The 22,908-nt window shown below is 40.3% G+C and overlaps 5 long non-coding RNA genes across 7 annotated transcripts; 2 read left to right on the top strand and 3 right to left on the bottom strand.

Annotated features, from left to right (window-relative positions):
- Window positions 1–2,591: 2,591 nt before the first annotated feature.
- LOC104425917 lies at window positions 2,592–5,094 on the top strand. 2 transcript variants are annotated; one of them, XR_005550460.1, is made up of 3 exons: window positions 2,592–3,068; window positions 3,558–4,224; window positions 4,867–5,094. It is a non-coding gene; the product is annotated as an uncharacterized LOC104425917 (long non-coding RNA). The 2 variants fall into 2 exon arrangements; XR_005550461.1 differs by lacking the exon at window positions 4,867–5,094 and having other exon boundaries at window positions 3,558–4,467.
- A 454-nt stretch (window positions 5,095–5,548) lies between these two features.
- LOC108956274 lies at window positions 5,549–8,558 on the bottom strand. Of its 2 annotated transcripts, none has more exons than XR_005550382.1 (3): window positions 8,132–8,558; window positions 6,468–8,027; window positions 5,549–6,258 (listed from the first exon to the last, which is right to left on the bottom strand). It is a non-coding gene; the product is annotated as an uncharacterized LOC108956274 (long non-coding RNA). The 2 variants fall into 2 exon arrangements; XR_001982414.2 differs by having other exon boundaries at window positions 6,583–8,027.
- A 1,230-nt stretch (window positions 8,559–9,788) lies between these two features.
- Window positions 9,789–12,180, top strand: LOC108958930. Its single transcript, XR_005550216.1, has 3 exons — window positions 9,789–9,894; window positions 10,478–10,770; window positions 12,018–12,180. It is a non-coding gene; the product is annotated as an uncharacterized LOC108958930 (long non-coding RNA).
- A 6,701-nt stretch (window positions 12,181–18,881) lies between these two features.
- LOC108958941 lies at window positions 18,882–19,712 on the bottom strand. The gene is made up of 3 exons (XR_001986372.2): window positions 19,363–19,712; window positions 19,241–19,287; window positions 18,882–19,069 (listed from the first exon to the last, which is right to left on the bottom strand). It is a non-coding gene; the product is annotated as an uncharacterized LOC108958941 (long non-coding RNA).
- Window positions 19,713–20,133: 421 nt separating this feature from the next.
- LOC108959190 lies at window positions 20,134–22,285 on the bottom strand. The gene is made up of 3 exons (XR_005550268.1): window positions 22,007–22,285; window positions 20,946–21,089; window positions 20,134–20,596 (listed from the first exon to the last, which is right to left on the bottom strand). It is a non-coding gene; the product is annotated as an uncharacterized LOC108959190 (long non-coding RNA).
- Between the last annotated feature and the right edge of the window lie 623 nt (window positions 22,286–22,908).

The raw sequence follows: 22,908 nt of genomic DNA, 5'->3' as shown, positions 1-22,908 counted from the left end.
ACATAGGTGGTTTTTACTTGTTCCCTGCTCTCCTTTCTTATGGTCGGGAGCTAATTCGATGATGCCGAAGGCTTGGGGACTCCTTATGTTCTGAGATAAACAGAAGAAAGGCCCGGGTGCATCTTATACAAAACTAGCTGATTTAAATTGGTCATACAATATAAATTAGATTTTCCAAGCAGGGAACAGTCGAATAACTACGGCGCTCTGAACAACTATGGCGCTCAAACTTCCAACATAAAACGTGGATTCACGATCGGGCGCGGCAAATGTGGTGGCGCTCTTCCACCATGCCATAGACGAGACGGCACCGCAAGGAAAATCATGGCAAAGATTTTGTTGTAAAACCAAAGCCAAAGTTTTTGAATGAGGCCGCGCAATAGACTCACGGAAAGCAACAGGAGCAGCACGAACAACCAGAGGACGGAGTGGGAGGAGTCGTGGAGCAGCAACCACGCGAGCGAAGCCACCGATATCGAACCGGCGAAGTGGATGAGGAGGTGCGATGCTCCATGGCAAGGAGGAGCGCGGCGGCTAGACGGTGGTGCCCGTTCAGCAAGATGCAGCAATAAGAAATGCAGGAGCAGACTGCAGATGGCGATGCCAGTGGCGACGGGGTGGGTTTCGAAGGGCGAAATCAACTTGCCCTGGAATTTAACTTGGATGAAATTGACGAGGATAGAGACGATGGTTGTAAAATCCATGGCTGCGTGAGGGGAGAAGGCAGGGACACCGTTAATATATCATATTGATGAGTACTATGGGTCAGGGGGCCGTGGTCCCCACAGTCCAAAATCTTAAAATCTTTCCATGGGTCAGGGACCCATAGTACTCATCTTTCTCTAAAAATATTCCAATGACGATCCTGTCATCAGCCCTCAGTCTCATCCCATCATAGAGTGGAGAAAGGCCTTTGAACTTTTTGATTAACTTTTTTTGTATAAAAAAAAGATTAATGCCACAAAAAACTCAAAATTAATATATTTATGATAAATTTATCTCAAATTATTTTTTTAACTATAAAAAATCCCGAATTAATATATCTTTGATAATTTCATCTAAACTATTACACTTGCAATAAATTTACCATATATTAATTTCCGTTAAATTTTACTATCAAATTATTGAGTTGAATGACACGTAATACTTGGCTGGTATATTTTACCAAAAAAAAAAAAAAAAAACAGTTGGTTGGTATACTTGATTTGGAATTATACTTTTTCATTTGTTGCCATTGTAATAGTTTTGTTGTTTTTATACTATTAAACTAATTTAACAAAAGATATATTTGTCATAAATATAACGGTTTGAGATTTTCGTTAGTCCAAAAATTAGTTTGAGATAAATTTGGCCAATTTAGTTTTTTTTTCTCATTTGTGATAAGTTTATCACAGATATACCAATTTGAGATTTTTCATGATATTAATCCAAAAGAAAAAAGTGCCAAACATTGCAACTGTCAAAATTTGGTTTGGGTGGACACTTGAGAGATACAATTAAATGCTAAAATTAGAGAAAAATGGAAGACTTAAGTGTCAATAGCAATAAATTCTGATCAAATTGCTGACGTGGCATTTTTCCGTTGAGTTCTTTTTCTAAGGGGTGCAGAGAGAGGTCTTGGAACTCAATGAAAAAAAACTTCCTTCAGAAAAAGGCAAGTGTTGGTTATGTTGATACAATTATAAAAAATAGAATCTAAAAAAGTGTTGGTTATGTTGATGCAATTATAAAAAATAGAATCTAAGAAAGTTTTTGTCTTTTTCTGAAAATAAAATTTGGAAATATCAATACAAAATCAGTCACGAGCAAGGTCGTCGACCCTCAACGGTGTCGCTAGCTCTTGACGGCCGATCGTCGACCATGGTCGAGGCCGGCGACTAGCCAAAAGAAAAAGAAAAAGAAAAGAAGAAACAAAAGAGAAGAAAAAGAGAGGAGAGAGAAAATTTGTTTTTAAAAATTGTTAAAACAAGAAACACATTTTTCTTATTTTTTGTTTCCGTTCCAAATATGTTCTTAGAATAAAAAAATAGATTTGGAAAAAAACGCAAACAAACACGTTTTTGTTCTTTTTTGTTCCCTGAACAAAAAATATAAATTTTGCTCATAAACAGAAATAAAGAACGTTAACAAAGAGGGCCTAAGCAAGCCGAGAAAAATTCATCCTGTTTACTTCCCCAACTCCACGGCAGCCTCGACCAGCCGGAGCTAGGTTAGGAGAGTGGCGCCGCGACACCTGTCCCCGCCACCTGTATGGGGGGAACTGTCAACTTCACGTAGATAGATGACCCAGAAGCAATTATCTTTTGCATGGGATTTGTATGGATGGAGTCTTGACAAAAGAAATCCCTTAGGAAAAAAGACAAGTGTTGATTACGTTGATGCAATTATAAAAAATAAAATTTAAATTTTTTTATCTTTTTCGAAGGGCGAAAATGTTAGATGCCTCAAAGGACTACGCCATCCTTATTCTGTACCATTCAGAGATCGACATCTGTCTTTCGGGGCTCACGTGTCAGCCAATTTTAAACCGAGCCCGCGAGAGATGGCCTCTTCTCTCTCTACTCAACTCAGCGCTTCATTTCTCTCTCCTCTCTCTTCTCTCTTCTCACTTCTCACTATCTCCATGACGACGTTCTCTTCTCTCCCAAATAGCGCTCACTCCGACAACGCTCCCTCCAGACGACGGCCTCTTCCTCCCGATGGCATTCTCTCCGCTCACTCTCGTGACCTCTGTCTGCCTGAATTCCGCTCTCTCCCGACGACCGATTGGGCTCGGCTTTCTCCGTCCCTCCCGACTGGCGGCCGAGAAGCAATGGCTCTGCTCTCTCGTCTAATCTTCCATTGACGACTCGCTTCCACTTTCCGCTCTGCTCAAAGCCGTCTCTCCTGAGAAGCCCTAAATCTGCGACGACAAGTCCCGCTTTCCAGGTTTTTTTTTTACTGGTTTTTATATCCGCATATATGTTTTGGGTGAAGCTCGCCTGCTGATTGTCAAAATTTATTGTTTTGCCACAATGTGTAGGGGTGGTTCTCTTCACTGGTCCTGTTCGATCCTCTCAGCTCAGCATGTAAGCCCCTCCTCTTCGTTCCTTTTTTTTTTTCTTTTCTTTTTCTGTTTTGTTATATCTCTTCTTTAGTTTCTCTCGGTATTCGAATTCCTTAATATTTTCTGTACTCTTTCGTGGGTCCTCGCTGGTTTTCGCTTTGTTGGTAGCATCAGATTCTTTGCTAGAAATGAAAGAATTTTTTATTTATTTAAAAATTGCGTGCCTGAGAGTTCTGCTCGGTGGAGTTTAAAATAGAGTCAAACCTTGATGGTCTTGTTTAATCGGAACTGGGGGATGGGTGTTTCACTGGTGCAATAAAGAGGGATGCAACTGCTCCACCATAGGTCCATATCTTATCAGCTTTCTGCTGAGGAGATTCTGTGAAAACTATATCTGGATCATTGGTGTTTTTCTCGATTATCGGCTTTTTGTTCAGGGATTTAGTGAAAAATATATCTGGATTATCGGTAGTTTTCTTGTTTGCCAAGAACTAACCAACCGATATTGCAGGATAACACAATGGCTTCTCTGGCAACAGCCAAAGCTGCGACTCAAATGCATCAGTCATGGCAGTTGCATCAAATTGGGGGTGTTAAAGAAGTTTGAGAGGCCTCCGTCCGCAAATTTGGAGAGCCCACCTACTATAGAATGTGTAAAAAGACAGGAGAATGAATGCATGTAATTTGAAAGAGATGACGAGTATTCTAACGAGTTACTCATTAGCCATGTTTATGGCCTACCAGAATATTTCTTGCACACATGGGAAAACAAACGAACCAATTGCTGCCATCTCCGTGTCCTATGTATCCTCTGAAATGTGGCTTCTGTTTCTTCAATGTAAAAAGGATTGTTGCATAGAAGATGTGTATCTATGGGTACAAATTAGAGTATGTACCGATTGCACTGGCAGGTGAGATTCCTTGTGAGAATTCTCTGCTGAGACAAATAACTAGTCTTCTCGAAAGATTGCCAGCTATTGAATCAGGGAAATTTTAGGACGACTTTTTGATGGCAAGTATTCTGTTTAGTTTGACATGCCCTGAAGTTGAGGTTTCGTTTTTTCCTTTTTAAATTTCTTTTTATACATAAGTCGCTGAATAATTTTGATGTTCACTTTCGAGGAGTGCAATGATACATTGTTGATTACTTACCTGGCCATGCTCGCCAATTGCTCAAGGTATGAACAAACTTTTGAATTATTTACTTTTGACATATTTTGAGTATGTCCAGGAGTCATGATTTAGGATGAAAATATTGCTCTGGACCATCTTTTGGGTTATAATGCTTGAGGATTGTGTATATAAATCAAACCACACCAGTCATGTGCCTGAAAGCTTATCCAATGATGCGAGTTATTAGCTGAATCTGGAAGAATATATACTATAAGTTGAAATTTTCATCGGGAACAATTTGACTGAGATGACATCTCCCTAGTATTTGACTTTTGTGCAATCTACTTGTTAGGAATTGCTCTAGCAGATATGGTGTTGGGAAAACCTTCTCCAATATTTGGCCTCGAGCAACACAATGCATTTGTTCTTTCACAAGATTTCAAGTTAGTCTGTTTATAGGAAGCCTTGGAACATGATAAACCTTTGGTACGGGTCAGCTAAGCTTTGGGGAAAGTAGCAAAGTCGAGAGCTTTCTTTTGTGAAATATGCTTAATTTTGGTTTGTTGGCTTTATAACTTAGAAGTTTCTATGGTGCACAGACAAATTGATAATGACTGGATTGACATTAACTTGTCAATGCGTGGGTTTGCTCTCAACATTGCGAGGCTTCATTTTAGAAACTCAGATAATTCTTCTCCTTTCTGCAGCAAAATGAACGAGCTAATTGACAAATTCAACACTGCTTATGACAGACACAGTAGGAGGGGAGGAAGGACCCCCTTTGTTTGAAAGATTCCTTATTTCTATCAGACCGCCTTCAATTGATTATGGTTCTGCATCTCTCCCGGCATTGCGCTTGTGCATGATGCAAGATCATGGCTGAGACATATCAAGCAAGTTTCTTTACCGAGGCCTATACCACATAGAAGATGGGATCAGGGAGATGACATCAAAATCTAATAGAAATTCTTATACATCCCCATTTTACTGGGGTTCTCTCACTATTTGCTTGGGATGTTTCAGTTCCTGGGGCTAACCATAGTGAACTAGGAACCTTGCTGCAAGATTTTCATATTTTATAGGGCATGTTTTGACCTTTTGGTGTTGCCCTGAGATGATGTTCATGCTATAGCTTTTAGTATCCTGTAGTGATTCTATATATTAACTTCATGGATTTTGAGCATTGTCGCCGAACTTGTATACTTGGATCCTGTAAAAGGCTCCTGCGTTCACTTCTATTTTCCATCTCTTTTATCCAATGACTTTGGCAACTTGCTAGGAGAAAGGGGCATTCTTTTAAGCCTTCAAGGATGTCATGTGGCTGGTGTTTGTATTTAAAACATAAACGGCGTGATTTGTACAAATGAACAAATATAGACAAACTTCATTTTCGTTTTATTCCAGCTCTCATTGGGAGTATTTTACGACATTCAGCATATAACAAGAAGCTTGGAATTTCTTGCCCATTGGCTTTGACCACTACCAAATGCGAAATCAATGAGAAGGAAACAAATTGCAAATTGGCAAAGTACAATTTCTTGTTGAGTTGCGCCAGAAAAAAGCTCTCTTAAAGATTCATACAGACGGTTCAGTTGGAGACAACAATCCCATCGCCATCTGCATACAACCATCACCGTTGTAAATCAATGCGCGGCAATCTAGAGAGGGACATGCTTTTCCCCGACCCCTTTCTTGCTCGATTTCAGGGGATGCGAAGCCAAGGCCCTAAAGTCGATCGCACACTCATTGATCTTGTCCACGTCTCTAATGCGGCCATTCATAACAATCCCAGCCCATCCCATGTTCTAAGCCAACTGTCTCGTGTCCCCACTCACCAGAGTGCATCTCAAGCTTCCTCCGCCATTGACAACCAACGCTCTCCCTTTGTCTCTAGTTTCGAGCAGCTCCGGAACCAGGATGTTGTCCTCGAATCAGGATGTGGTCATCGAATCCATTGAGAGTGACAACAGGACCCAAGAACATTTTGCTCTGGCCATATATCCGGAATATTGGATGCAGCACAAGCAGGTCGCCGCTTGCCACGACTGACGCATTTGAGTTGCAGAGTTCGGCTATTGCCAGAGAGCCATTGTGTCATCCTGCAATATTGGTTGGTTAGTTCTTGGCAACCAAGAAAAACACCAACAATCCACATATTTTTCACTAAATCCCCTAAACAGAAAGCCGATAATCGAGAAAAACACCGCCAAGATATGACCTATGGTTGAGCATTTGCATCCCTCTTTATTCCACTACTGATATATCCATTACCAGACTGCTTACATCATACATCAATCTTAGGGAATACCTAATGATGCGATCGTGACCTCAAGCAAAGCAACTTATGTGTATTTGCACATTTTGAGACCGATGCATTGGGGTTCTGTTTCCTAAAGGAGAAGAAGAAAATAGTTAGTGCGCACCTTAGCTTATGCCATAAGATCTGCACAAAAGTTGCAGCTGCGACAAATGCTGCAATAAGCATCAGCTGCAACAAACACTAGTACATTAGTCCTAGTTTCTCATTATTACATCCGTATTGTACCGCATGAGCCAAAGAAAATTCAGAGCTCCAACTCAATGAATTGCTCCTTCAATCACATTTTGCTAGCAACAAGCATCACCAGACACCATTTAGACCATTCCAAAATGATTGAAAGATCAGTTTTAACATTGTCAAGGGATTATTCATTCAACCTAAGTGTTTAGAGGATGATTTTGCTCCAAAAGCCACTGAACTAGTTTGGTACTACCATCAAACCTATCTCATTGATCATTGCATCCTTTTCGGTAAATCTCACATCATTTACCACATAGTAGGTTAGGTTGATATATTGAACACTCAAGAATGCGACAGCTAATTCCCATGTGATCTCTCAAGCATTCATTATAATTTTGAAGAATCACTTTTTCAGTAACATGAGTTTCTGCACAGCCACAACTCGCAATACTCCACATTTGTTAATGAGACTTATCAAATTCAATTCTTGGAAAGTAGCAATCAGGTAGTTAGCTAACATCAATAGAACAGAATGAAAGAACTACAAAGTTGTCGACGTTCAAATTGTAATCCCTCGCCATTTATGCGATGAGCTTTATCAGATGCTGCTGCAGACTCATCACCACCAGATAATTCTAAGGCATCTTAATCCATGGATGCCACCGTCACTCAGCCTCTCATTAGCATTGTCAACCGGCAAATTCCTCCTAATTTTCTTTAAAGCAAGCAGCATGAGCTAACAGGGACGAGATAACAAGTAACGGCACCTTTTCTTTCTTTTAATAATCCAGAGTCAACGTCCCACATAAGCTGGGAAATGAGCAGTAACCAAGGTAGACTGAAATCACATCATTACGCAACAGAAAACTTCCGGCCAAAAGAAATTAGTCTTTCCCATTGACCAAAAGAAATAAAAAAAACCACCGTGAACCCAACTAGAAAACACAAGAATGAAACAGACAGAGTACAAATAATTCTTAATTTCAGGCGTAACGACCCATCCCGGTAAACTAATCAAAAGCGATTAAGGATGACTAGGTTCACGCATTTGCTATCTGGAACTCTCCATCCGCACTATTAAATCTGATCAAAAGATTGCATTATGCATAATAGAGAGGCCAACTAATGCTTCTAACCCATTCCCCATCCCCCAGTTCCGATTAAACAAGAATTTGACTCTATTTTAAACAAGACCAGAGACCAGTGAAGACAACCCAAAGCGAAATGATGAGGCCTGGTCGGATTGTGGTGTGCCACTGATTTAGGGCTTCCCGGGAGGGACGGCTTTGAACCGAGCCGAGTGTGGAAGCGATTGAAGATTAGACCAGAGGGCAAAGCGACTGCTTCTCCATTCTGCAAGAATCATCCCTACACACATTGTTGCAAAACAAGGAATTTTGACAAACAACATGCGAGCTTCACCCAAAACAAATATGCGGACATAAGAACGCGGCAAAAAGAAAAAATTGAACCTGAAAAGCGGGGCTTGTCGTCGCAGATCTAGGGCTTTTCGGGAGAGACGGCTTTGAACGGAGCATGGAAGCGAGTCATCGATGGACGATTAGCCGAGAGAGTAGAGCGATGGCTTCTCGGTCGCCAGTCGGGAGGGACGGAGAAAGCCGAGCCCAATCGGTCGTCGGGAGAGAGCGGAATTCAGGCAGACAGAGGTCACGAGAGTGAGCGGAGAGAATGCCATAGGGAGCGGAAGAGGCCGTCGTCTGGAGGGAGCGTTGCCGTCGGCGGAGAGAGAGCGTGGCCGTCGTCGGAGAAATTGTCGTCGGGTCGGGAAACAGGGGAGAGGGTCAGAAGAGAGAGGAGAGAGAAATGAAGCGTTAAGTTGAGAAAATAGAGAAGAGGCCAGCGCGCTCCCGCGCCACTCTCCTAACCTAGCTCCGGCTGGTCGAGGCTGCCGCCGGAGTTGAGGAAGTAAACAGGATGAATTTTTCTGGGCTTGCTTAGCTTTTGATCTTATATAAACCCTGATTTTGTATCGATGTTTCCAAATTTTATTTTCGAAAAAAGACAAAAAAAAATTTTAGATTCTATTTTTTATAATTGCATCAATGTAATCAATACTGTTTTAGATTCTATTTTTTATAATTGTATCCACATAATCAACAACATAATCAACACTTGTCTTTTTCCAAAGGGAGTTATTTTATTGAAGGGGTGGATCCATATGTGTCATTTTACATTCTTTGCTGGTGTACTATGATTTTGCCCATATATCCATATGAACCGGGATAAATAGAAGTCTTGGCAATGTAGGCACTGCTACAATTTCAAAAGCTTTGATCTAACACTAACATCATTGAGTGATCCAAATCAAAATGAAAAATGTCAGCGCTTTCATCTCTGTTCCATATACACCATTATTGCTTGCTAGCTATTCTGATGATAATATAGTTGTAGTTTGTCATTGTAGAATGTGGGAATCGTTACATCATAGTCTCTATTTGACCTCCCAAAGGTGACAACTAGATCTTTGCTGTGGCAAATGCGTTGACTTGCAATCTAAGACTACGTTGTCTCGCTGGCTGATTGGTTTTTGGCCTGGAGCTTGAATTGTTGCTTCAGTTGGACATTCAAGTTTCTAGGGCCAAGGTGAGAATAGAATGCTGAAATGTCGATTTATTTATTTATTTATTTTCTGGCGGGCTTTAGCTCAAGATTACTGAATTCTGGTTCACTGTAGATGTTAGAATTGAACTTTTCCCACTCTTCATGTGCTAAGGAATTTATAGTTCATGCATGCAAAGCTAGATAGATAGTATGCAGATGCACGAGACAAGTCTGTATAAGCTACACCCATCTGATTTTGGTATCTGAGGAAATAATTAGACCGATGAGCTTCCTGCCAAGTTGATTCACAATCAAATTATGCATCCCAGTGTCGACACTTTATTTCACTACGTAGAGCACTCAAGTCTCGCACTTAAAAAATATGATATTGATCTACTTTTACTGCAGAGATCTACAATCTTGGATGTTGACTGTAGCAGTGAGTCCAATTGACTTGCATGGGAGCGTAAGTTGAGACATCAGACAGAAAGGAAATTCTTTGTCTTGGTAAGTGCCTCCCAAACTGTGCAACTAAATGCACTTAAATTTGCGGCTTTTGGAGACCAACATTGCCCATCTTTTCTTGAGTACCTCCAATTGTATGTTCATTCTTTCAAATTTTTCCTACAGAAATGCAATATTTTCATGGAGTTCAGAGTAGCAGGGTCTTCAGGTACTTACTCTATTCCAGCAACCTGTATTAAAAAATGTTTGGTATTGGAGCATTTTCTCTTGATTATTACTTATTGTGGAGGATGAGTCTATATATATGATGTTAAAAAGGATCGTGGCTATTCACCACATCACAGGGAATTGTGTCCATTTGTTGCCTAAAGTCTGTTTAGTAAGATAGCACTTGTGACGAAAGTGCACGGTCGGCAATACGCATTTGAAATGAGTAATCAATTGACAGGGCCATTCATTGCAGACATAAGCACCCAGACTCAGGTTCCTTATCTTCTCACAAAGGTCACAATAGCACTCACTGGTATCATCTTTGATGAACGAAGCGTAGAGTGTGAGTTGATGAAAGTTAATGGTAATCTTATACTGTAGTGGAAGGCAATCTGTGATGTCTAAGATTGCACTGCCCAAAACCATAAAAGTCGAACCTGCAAAATTTACCAGAGACACTGCATAGGAAGCACAGTTCTGTAGACTAAATAAGAAAGAGTATATGCTCGTGGAGGTGATTTTTCAAAGTGGGCCTTTCAAAAGTGCATGAAATGTTGAAGTCGTAGTCACATTCCATGCAGTGAAAGACAGAGCGTCAACACTCTTCACGACGTATGTCAACAACGCTCCTTCCTAATATGAGAAGAAAAAGGATGTGTGGCGTGAACAGGTTGTTGCATAACTGAGGGCAATTCAGCACATGATTTATGGAGCAGAAAAGAGCAGCTCTGCTCCAGCCAGCGATAGGTTAAACATCTGACGGATTCATCACAAGTCTTGCATGGACCATCCTTCATATGACAGTTCCAGCAGCAGGGGATGATCGTGCAGGGAAGAAAGAAGAGGCAATCAAGACAACCATAGACCTCACCTGGTATGTTCTCTTCACAAGCTTTGCACCTGATTCTGCTTTCGAGTTTCATGTAGAAGACCAGTGAGTGCTGATGGTCAAAATTGTAAAAAACCAAGTCCTTCTTGCCCTCTAGGTCTTGTGAACATAGAGTTAAAGCCGTGCAGTCCATGTTGAGGCTGAATTTGCATTCACTGCAGTAGGAAACCATGGCAGGCGTTACATTTAGCTCCTCCAATTGATTGAAAGCAAAAGACAGAGAGAGGGTGATCATGGAGAGACAGGTGTTGCATCTCTGGGGGAGATTTGGTGCAGCTTTTGTGGAGAAAGAATATGCATGCAGAGCATCCATAGGCCTCCCCCAAGATTGCTTGCTCGCAGGCTTTGCATTTGATTCTATTTTTCATCCCGAGATGATGGGATGTCAGCGGATGCTCATGAGCATTTTTTAGATGGCCACATTCTGAGAGTCCTCATTGGGAGGACAAGCAATCTTGGGCCGCGCACTAAGAATTGACGGATCCAACTGGTAAGAGAAGGTTGTCATATATAAATGCAAAATATTGATTGAAATATATATATATCTCACAAGACTAGTGAGGTCACGTATTTCCTTGTGACCAAGTTTGTTAGGAATATGGACAAGCCTTGATAAGCCATTCCCTCTTGGGTCCATTCATCGATCATGTCTTACTTCTACCATGTTAGACTTAGTGTTCCAGACAATGAGTGACTAAGTTTGTCAGGAAATAATATGATAGCGCAGCTTCAAGATGAGTATTTATAGATATCTCTTAGTGATTTTACAGTGCTCAAAACGAGCAATTTCTCAAGAACGGATCAGATAAAGCATATAACCTTGGAGCATAATCACACATGTCATTATTTGAAGAGCTAAAGAGAAATATGCAATGTTATTTGAGGACTGGACTAATGATTTAGATGCAGATGGTAATAAATTCTTTTATGGACTCTGAAGGTTAGTCATTTTGTATGAGATATGCAGGATTGTAGGTATCATAAAGTAAATCAAATTATGTTAGCAAAAAATTTGGTACCGTCATCTCCAATGAAAGCTAAATGTGTGATAAATGTTGTTGGCCATGGAAACTTAAAAGAGCAATAGATGATTCATCTTCAGTGAAAGCATGTGTCACAGACGACAGTATCTTTCTCTTCTTGGTTGACCATTCTTCCTCGTCGGGCAATTGTTTCTATCTACTTCATCAATTATGTATGCTATCCTTTAATGCATGCGAACTTCTCATCAGTTGCAGGGTTTGGTTGCCCAAAATCGGCTTGGCTTCGCCAAAACTCCTCTTCTCTAGAAGCCTGGCTGGCAAGGCATCCCACTGGCAGTAGGGTGGTCAACCTTGCATCGGTTTCGTGACATGCTATCTTTCCCCTCTGCATTCCATAGTCAAGGGTGAGTCCCAAGTGTCAGCTTGTGGATAGCGGTCTCACACACAAATCCCTATAGATTTCTATAGGTGGTTCGAATTATATCTATTTTAATTTTCATGTGGTTCGTTCATCATTTGATTTGACATTGGAAGTTGGTTTTCTTCTTTTTTATTTACAAGCCTAAATGCTTATTGTAAAAAATGATTCCCAGGAGAGTATCATGATAATAAGTCAAACAATGAAGCTAACTAGGTGATCGACTGGATAACTTAAGATGGCAGCACTATCAAATGCTTCTGCTAATTCGGTGGCAGATCTTAAAATTGTTACCATTAATGGAAGGGCAAATGCTATTGAAAAGACCAAAAATACTTCGACAATTATTGCGAGGAGTAGAATGGAGAGATTTTCATTGCTTGTTTCAAGGTTACCTAAGATCCTACTAGACCAAAAGATTTTGAAGTTTTTTCTTTACTGAAGAGAGAAAAAGAGGGATGTTCATGAAAAATGGCACTTTTACTAGCATTTTCAGATAGCAGCACCTTATTATCACATTGCCACGTGTCAAACCTTGTCATATGGTTGTTACTAGTTGCCAAAATAAAGTCAAAATTGTTCTTGAGGTTGAAGCTTCTTAATTCTTTGAAAATATCGCGAGTGTGACAGTTTTGCTTTTCTTTTTCTGGCAAATCTCTTCATAATCAAAAGGATTTCGTGCGTGAGCCGAAAAGGAAAAGAAAAAAATACATGTCTGCTGAGCTCGAGTCTTTTTTGTTTTTCAAAAGGGAGTTCTTTTTCGTTGAGGGGGGTGAAGGTCAACGAAGAAGGGGTTTGTATTTTTCTGAAGGGGTGCAGAGAGAAGGGACGTGAGAGTGGACAGGTGAGAGAGAAAAACAAGAAAAAAGGAGAAGAAGAACAGGGTCTTCTTCTTCGTGCAGCTCCTCGCCGGTTGCCGCGCCTCCGCCCCTGCACTCGCTGCCACTGCTGCCGACGCCAGCAGCCGAAGCTCCGCCCCTGCTCACTGCGCCACCGCCGCTCCTGCAACCAGCAGCCCGAGCCCCCTCGCCGCGCCACCGCTGCAGCAACCCGAGCCGGTCGCTGCGTTCCCCGAAGTCCGCTTGCCGCTGCTGCAACCTGCACCTCCGCGCCCCTGCTCTGCCGTGCCTCCGCCACTGTTCGGCGCCTCTGTCCGAGCCGGTCGCCGCGCCCCCGTGCCCGCCACCGCTGCAGCAACCTTAGCCGATCGCCGCGCCCCCCGCGTCCGCCACCGCTGCAGCAACCTGTGAGCACCGCCGCCAGCAGCCCGATCCTTCTGCCGGTCACCGCCTCCGCTCCACTGCTGCAGCACCCGCGACTCTGGCTGCTCGCTGCCCCTCGCCGGAGCTCGAACGCTGGCGCCTCCGTCTGCCATCGCTGCCGTCCGCCCACAGCTGTCCGTCCTGGTAGCTAACCGAGCACCACCACACACCGTCGGTCAACCGTTGAGCGGATTCTGTTTTGTTTAAATTTGGTAATATTATTTACGGAATCAGATAATTATCTTATCTAAATTTGATTTGGATATTTTATTACCTAAAACATGCTTTTCAATATTTTACATGCATATTTAAATCATAGGTGTATTTTCAGTTAGGATTTATTGCCTAAGGCGCAATTGCATGTCGATTTTTTATTTCATTTATAAGGTTTTAGATGGAATAATTAATCACGTGAGAATAAAATTGATATTTTGATCTTTAAGGCTTAAGATCAATTTATTGATTTTATTAGCAAAATAATCAAATTGATTAGATATTGTTTCCTAATTCGAAAAATGAATAATGTCTTTGATGACCGTGAATGATTTGGTGCTTATCTTTTAATCACTTTATTTATCCCGAAAATACAAAAAAATTACATTTGCATATTATGTAGATTATAATTAATTTCCTAGATAGAATTGCATGATAGAATAGTTAGGTACCGTTCTAATTATATTAGAATGCATGTTTAGATGATATCTAGATTAGATTGTATCTTGGAATTAAATTAAATGTTGAGATAAATTTCTAAGTTAAGATCGGATTTAGATTAATCTATTTCCTAACTTAAAATATATAATATCTCATTTTAGTTAGATTTTTATTTTTAGCAATTTTTAATTACGATTTTTTATAAAAATGCATAAAAAATATCATGCACATGTCATATAGAATTAGGTTAATGAAATGCATGTCATTTAATGATTGTTGTTAGGTTCATTTAATTAGAAATTGTCCATCATTAGAATTAGGTCATTTGGTTAGATTGCATTGCACATAGATTAGATTTTCTTAAACAAGCGAAAATCCTTAAAAATTTGAGTGATGCATGTTAATTAAGAATCACATCTAGGGCTTTTGATGTGACTTTTGAGCTAACATTACAGATGTTTTCGTTCTTTATGAGGTAAGTCTCGTAATTTATTACTTTATTGGGTGTTAAATTGGTGGTTTGCATACCTGCATGGTCACCTCATATCTTAGGGAAATAAATTAAAATCAATTCAAACTACTTGCAATTTTTTTTTTCAAAATAAAAGAGAAATGTACCAAAAGGGCGTTAGAAAAATCTATCGTAACCAAGTCCCCGAACTCATAATCTCTAGTTCGAGAAGTAAAGTAGATCTCCCGTTACTTTACTTGGATTTCTAATCGACCTTATAAAAATGGATTTGTGACGACTCCTAATTAAAAATCAATTATATGTTAAGAATTTGAATCTAAGTCGTGAATTTGTATAGGCTTGGAAGAGCCCAAGCCAAATTTAGGTTTAGTAATCCATTAATCAAACCCTAGATGGTTCACTCGAGATTAGGTCGTGACACCATGGTAGTGTTGTTTTCCTTATTTTATAGAGTTGAGGGTGTAACAATAGATAAATGACATATCATTATTGTTTCTCTATATCATTACAATCTTACCAATTCCATACTCCAATAACGGCCGCCCCTCCCTTTCTATAATTATCCATTTATTGTGCAAATAATATATCGTGACATGAGCATCCTCATGTCGCCATGTTTTATGCACGAACTCACCTATTTCTATAATTGTTGGATATACAAAATCCTATCAAAATACTTTTGAAGCGGCGGGCATTTTTTTCTTGGTGAAATATTGCGAAAATATGTTTTTATCTTACAAAAGATTGCATTTTCTTCAGTTTAAGACACCTTGGATTGTTGATGGAAGTATGAATATTGCTAATTTCCTAAAAAAATCTCTAATTTTAATTTTAATGTCGATTCTACTTGAATTGGTTTTTTGTTTTAAAAAGTTCCCAACTTTCATGAAGGCCCCATTTCTACCCATGAGTGGCCATACGATTATCATGTAACGCCACAAAGTCCAACCATAGAGAGAGAGAGAGAGAGAGAGAGAGAGAGAGTCAATAAAGGAGATTAAAAAGAGGTTTATATATACATGTGAACACCCAAATAGGAGAGAATAAATATGACAAAAAAGAGAGCATTTTGTCTTCTTTCTTTTTTGCCCCAGAGAGAGAGAGAGAGAGAGAGAGAGAGAGAGAGAGAGAGAGAGAGAGTCAATAAAGGAGATTGAAAAGAGGTTTATATATACATGTAAACACCCAAGTAGGAGAGAATAAATATGACAAAAAAAGAGCATTTTGTCTTCTTTCTTTTTTGCCCCAGAAAAAGGGTGTGACCCAGTTTAAAATCAAGGTTGGACCAACCGTAATCAAATTCAAAGTTTTAGCAACCATAGATGATAAATGTGCATGCATCATAATCTTTATTTCATCCAAATGTAGTTCATTCTATCATTTGTATAGGTTTACTTGCAATTACTCAAAAGAGCACCTCTCTATTTTGTTTTGCTCTTTCTAGAAATGTTTTCCTTGGTCTTAGTTTTCATAGATCTGTGGATCTAAATTCAGTTTAATTAGTTAAAGTTGTAGGTTATATATGTGAATTGGATTTGTAACAACTTCAATTTGTATTTTTTTTAAATAACCAATGCGGATAATTGTTTAGTTTATGAAAATAAAATCGAGTTTTATTCAAAGATTTAAAAGAAAACTTTAGTTTAATTACAATTGTTGCTTCAATGAGCCATATCGACATAGCTTACGGATCAAGGGTGTTGTAGAACATATGCATTTATAGAGAAATTGATAACTAGAAAAAAAGTAGATTCGGCTCATACTAATTGTACGAATTGTATTTAATGGCAAATGTAAACATTACTTTTACATGTAAATGCAATCGACTAATAAATTAAAAAATAACTCGTAAAATTAAAAATAGGTGAATTTGGTTTTTTAAACAATTATGACAAAACTGTCGTCGCAAAATTGTCTAACGTAAGTTACTTTTAGAATAAGTTGGATAAGAACTCTTTAATGAATGTATAGACTAGCTCAAGGTGAATGCACTTTTAAGACCTCATATAATTGCAGCTGACTTTAAATCAACAAGATATAAAACTTTTCATGGGCCACTTTAGTTTTATTAACTATTGCGTTGAAGCATAAATAAAACAAAATAAAATTGTAGAAATGAACACTGAATACAACATCAAATAATAGGGTAGTAGGGTACAATTCATGTCACCTCAATTACTTCGTGTTGACATCACTCCACTATAACTCCATTCAAAACGCTTTTTTATCTCCTAATTTGCCTTGGCGATCATGCATTGAGTCTCCGGAACCTAAGCGGAAGTTGTAGTTGCTCGGAATGTCTCGCGTGCTGGTCTTCGCTCCGTGGCTCAACCCACTGCCGTGAATCGTGTCAATTTTTCTTTCACCAGTTGCGCTGATTTGGCATGCTGTCCGCCCTAGGACGCCCATTTCACCCGCCGCCCCAACTTGACCGCCTAGTAGGCGATGATGAGGAGGATCGGTGGAGTTGCCATGCGTGAGCGGGCTTCCTTCTTGCCATTTGGATGGTTGACCGTTGCTGCACGGCCTGATATTGCTTCGTCTACCTAGTCACAACTCTAAGCCTGATGAGGAATCTGAGAATGCGACCATCCAACATTTTGCTCATTAGCATCTGCTCACATCTCATCATCCGAGGACGAAAAGTAGAATAAAATGTGAAGCCTGCAAGGAGGTCTATCGATGGAACACGTGTATATTCTTTCTCCATGAGAGCTGTGCCAAATCTCTCCCCAGAGATGTAATGCCCGTCTCCATGATCACCATCTCTCTTGCTTTCGATCAATTGGTAGACCTCCAATGCAATGCCTGCCATAGAGTTTCCCGCTGCAGCAAATGCAATTTCAGCCTTGACATGGACTGTGCGGCTATTAGTCTAAATACACAAGACATGGAGGGCAAGAAAGGCTCAGTTTTTTGGCCATTTCACCCATCAGCATCTACTGGTGTCCCTCCACGTGCAGCTTGAGACCAGAATCGAGTGCAAAGCATACTAGGTGAGGTCTATGGTTGGGTGGATTGCCTCTTCTTTCTCCAATTCATGATCATCCACTGCCGCTGGAGCAGTGCTGCTCTCATCTGCTCCATAAATCATGTGCTGAATTGCCCTCAGTTATGCAACACCCTGTTCACCCTGGCACAGCCACTTCTTCCCATATCAGGAAGGAACGCTCACTGATGCATGTCGTGAAGAGCATTGACGCTGTCTTTCTCTGCGCAAAATGCGGTTTTGACTTCAACATTCCATGCACTTTTAAGAGGCCCACTTTCAAACATCACCTCCACGAGCATATGCTCTTTCTTATACTAGATCTACTGATGTGCACTTCCTATGCATTGTCTGGTAAATTTGGCATTTTCAACTTTCATATTCTTGTGCAGTGCATTCTTAATGTCAATCATGATTGCCTTCCATAATTACCACCAAGAATAAAAGATCACCATCACCTCCATCAACTCACACTTTACACTTCGTCCATCGAATATCATGCCGGTGAGCACTATTGTGACCTTCGAGAGAAAAAAAGACCTGAATCTAGGTGCTTCCAGCTGCGATGAATGCCTCTGTGCATTGATTACTCATATCGAATGCGTTTTACCCATGGTATGCTTTCATCACAGAAGTGCTTTCTCACAAAACTGACAATTAGCCAACAAAGAGATACAAGATGCTGCCTCGTGATGTGGTGAATAGCCCTGTTCTTTTTTCTTTCTTTAACATCATATATAGACTCATTCTCCACAATAAGTTATATTCAACAGAAAATATGGTAATACCAAATGTTTTTTAAAGTAACGGAAGTACCTGAAGACCTTGCTATTGCTGAACTAGATGAAAAAATTGCAATTCTGCAGGAAAGGCAGAGAGAGTGAGCACACAACTGAGGGTACTGAAAAAAACAATAACAGGCAATGCTGGTCTCAAAAAGATGCAAGCAAAGTGCATGTAGTTGCAGAGTTGGGGAGGCGCTTATCCAGAAGAAAAGAATTGGGGAGGCAGGAGACAGCCTTCCTGTTTGATGGTTCAACTTACGTTCTCAAGCAAGTCAATCAAATCACTGCTAACACTTGACATCCAATATTGTTATTCTCTGCATCAAAAGCAGATAATTATCATATTTTTGAGTGTGAGACTTGTTTGCTTCATGTTATGAATTAATGAACTGAAATTGGGATGCATAAGTTGATTATGAATCAATGAGTCAGGAAGCTTGCCGGTCTTATTATTTCCTTGAAAAATGAATATCAGACAGGTGTAGTTTGTACAGACTAGACTCAAGCTTTAGCATACTATCAATATGGCTTTGCATTCATGAACTGTAAATTCTTTTCCAGCACATGAAGATGGGAAAAGTTCTGTTCTAACATCTGCAGTATACCAAAATTCGGTTATATTGGACTAAAGCCTCCCAAAAAAGATATCTATATTTCAGCATTCTTTTCTCACCTTGGCCCTGGCAACTTGAATCTCTGACTGAAGCAACAATTCTAGCTCCTGGACGAAAACCAATCAACCAGTGAGACAACATAGTCTTAGATTGCATTATTCAGATCCAAGAGCTTCTGGATACAAACAGGATACATCACAAAAGAAGTCGCTGTCTTTATAAATCTTATTTGCTGAAGCAAGTTAATGCATTCGCCGGAACAAAGATCTAGTTCTCACCTCTCAAAGGTAAAGTGCTGACTATATGATGTAACCAATCTATCATTCTGCAACGACAAAACAATATTATCATCAGAATAGCTAGTTGTCCTTCTGGAGGCACAAAGGACTCAGTTTTTTACCATTTCGACCATCAGCATCCACTGGTCTTCCACACGCAGCTTGACTGCAAAATCGGATGTGAAGCTTGTGAATGGAACATATAGGTGAGGTCTATGCTTGTCTTGATTGCCTCTTCTTTCTCCACTGCACTATCATTCTCTGCCGCTGGAACTACCATATGAAGGATGGTGCGTGCAAGGCTTGTGTTGAGTATGTCAAATGTTTAGCCTATTGCCATGCAGAGCAGAGATGCTCTTCTCTGCTCCATCAATTATGTGCTGAATTGCCCTCGGATGCAACGACCTGCTCACCCTGCACATCCTTTTTCTTCTCCTATCAGGAGCACTGTTGACATATGTCGTGAAGAGCATGGATACTCTGTCTTTCACTGCACGGAAGAGACGACTTCAACACTCCATGCGCTTTTAAAAGGCCCACTTTGAAACATCACCTCCGCAAGCATATACTCTTTCTTATTTTAAATATACCAAACCATGCTACTATGAAGTGTCTCTGGTAAATTGTGCAGCTTTGGCTTTTGCAGTTGTGTGCAATGCAATCTTAATCATCACAGATTGCCTTCCACTACAGTATAAGATTGCCATTAAATTCCATCAACTCACACTTTATGCTTTGTTCATCGAAGATAATACCAGTGAGCAGTACTATTGTGCCCTTTGTAATATTTAATGGGCACAAATCTGGGTGCTTATGAATGATGAATGCCCTTGCCCATTGATTACTCATATTAAATGTGTTTTCCATGGTGCGCTTGTATCACAGTAGTGCTCTCTTGCTAAACAGCCTTTAGCCAAAACTGGTTACAAGATGTTGCCATGTGATGTGGTGAATAGCCATGCTCCTTTTTAACATCATATATATAGACTCATCTCCACAATAAGTAATAATCAGCAGAAAATGTGCTAATACCAAACAGTGTTTAATACAAGTTGCTAGAATAGTGCAAGTACCTGAAGACCCTGCTATTGCTGAACAGCCTGAACTAGATGAAAAAGTTGAAATTCTGCAGGAAAAAGTGGGCACATAACTGGAGGTACTCAAGAAAAGACGTGTAATGCTGGTCTCCGAAAGCTGCAAGCGAAGTGCATTTAGTTGCAGATTTGGAGATGCCCTTACCAAGACAAAAAGAATTCGGGAGTCAGGAGAACACCCTTCTGTTTAATGTTTCAACTTACGTTTTTATGCAAGTCAATTGGACTCACTGCTACAGTCGACATCCAAGATTGTTGTTCTCTGCAGTAAAAACAGACAAATATCATATTTTTGAAGTGCAAGGCTTTTGTGCTCTGTCATATGTCAAAGTATTAACATTGGGATGCCTAATTTGATTATGAATCAACTTGTCAGGAAGCTAGCTGGTCTAATTATTTCCACAAATATGAACATCAGATGAGTGTAGTTTGTACAGAATTGTCTCAAGCATCTGCATACTATCTATCTAGCTTTGCCTACATGAACTGTAAATTCTACAGCACATGAAGATGGGAAAAGTTCGGTTCTAACATCTACAGTCTGCCAAAATTCAGTAATCTTGAGCTAAAGCCTACAGAAAAAAATCAACATTTCAGCATTCTTTTCTTACCTTAGCCTCGGCGGCTTGAATGTTAATCAGCCAGGGAGACAACATAGTCTTTGATTGCAAGTTAATGCATTTGCCACAGCAAAGATCTAGTTGTCGCCTCTCAGAGGTAAAATGAAGACTACATGATGTAACGACTCCCACATTCTGCAATGACAGACTACAACTATATTATCATCTGAATAGCTAGTAAGCAGTAATGGTGTATATGCGAGAGAGATGGAAAGAGCTGACATGTTTCATTTTGATTTGGATCACTCAATGATGTTAGTGTTAGACCAAAGCTTTTGAAATTGCAGCTGTGCTCACGTCACCAAGGCATCAATTTATCCCATGGATAAATGAACAAGAACATAGTACACCAGCAAAGAATGTAAAACGACACATATCCACCCACTGGCCAAACAGAAAGCTACAAAGAGATTCACCAGAAAAAAGAAGGAAATCTACAACACTCAACCATGTATTCAAAGAGGTGAGAAGCTCTAACCTCAAGAACAATTACTACCCCTTATATGGCCACTAGAAACGACCATTCTACTCGTTATAACAATTGTTGAGGTCATCTTCAATCTCTTCGATAACAATAGATCCAAATTTCTTTCAAGGGCTTAGCCTATCTTAGTCAGATCTAGTCACTACAAGGTCCATCACCGTTCATGGCTAGGAATAGGAAAGATACATAGGTGGGTTTGTACTTGTTCCCTGCTCTCCTTTCTTATGATCAGGAGATAATTTGACGCCGAAGGCTTGGGGATTCCTTACGGCTTTGGCTCCAGATAAAGAGAAGAAAACCCCGAGTGCATCTTATACAAAACTAGTTTAGGTTAAAATTACTTCTCCCAAGCAGGGAACAGTCGAACAACTACGGCGCTCGGACTTCCGGCGTGAAACGCCGATCCACAGCCGGGCGTGGCAAATGTGGCTGCGCTCTTCCACCATGCCATACATTGGAGCGGGCCGCACGGATAATCATGAGAACGAGTTTGCGGTAAAACCACAGCCAAAATTTTTGAATGAGGCCCCGCAAGAGACGCACGGAAAGCAACAGGAACAGCACGAACCAGAGGAGGGAGTGGAAGGAGTCGTGGAGCAGCAACCACGCGAGCGAAAACACCGATGTCAAACCGGTGAAGTGGAAGAGGAGGAGCGCTGCTCCATCCCAAGAAAGAGCAGGGCCGCGAGGCGGTGGTGCTCGATTAGCGACACGCCCCAAAGAGAAATGCAGGAGGAGGCTGCAGATGGCGACGCGGGTGGCAACGGGGTGGGTTTCCAAGGGTGAAATCGACTTCCCCTGGGAAGCCACTTGGATGATGTTGACCAGGATAGAGACGATGGAGGTAAGATCCATGGCGTCGTGAGGGGATGAAAAGACGGGGACGACATTTTATAGAACACTATCCAGAAATTGGAAATTGGAAATTATGCTTTTTTACTTTTTCGATTTTTCGATAGATTATGCTGTTTTACTTTTGGGAACCGTTCCAAAAGTAAAACAGCTTGGGAAGCGTTCCAGAAGTAAAACAGCATAATCTATCCAAAAGTTCTAAAAGTAAAAGATTATAATTTTCATTTTTCAATTTCTGGAAAAGTAGAAGAAAACAAAAGAGTATAAACACCAAGAAAGAGTATGTCCCATTTTACTTTCTGGACCTGAACGAAAGAGTATAAAATGTTTTATCCAAAATATAGTGTTCAAATTCACCCAAAAGAAAGAGTATAACGTCCCCATCTTTTCATCCCTCTGGGTGCAAATCATCAATGGTCTGGACCTAAAAGAAAGAGTATAAAATGACGTCCCGTCTGCACCAAAAATAAAAACAACGTCCTATGCCCAGACCAAAAAAAGAATTATGTCCGGTGCCACTTTCCATGAAAAAACAAATATCAAATGATGTCCCTACTCTCACTCCTTACGACGCCATGGAGTGAACGAAGGCCTTGAACTGTCCGATTTATTTTTATT

Source organism: Eucalyptus grandis, chromosome 4, assembly GCF_016545825.1.
Source record: "Eucalyptus grandis isolate ANBG69807.140 chromosome 4, ASM1654582v1, whole genome shotgun sequence".
Lineage (NCBI taxonomy): Eukaryota > Viridiplantae > Streptophyta > Magnoliopsida > Myrtales > Myrtaceae > Eucalyptus > Eucalyptus grandis.
Note: the sequence above shows the minus strand (reverse complement) of the source record. Positions and strands in the feature narration are given on the sequence as shown.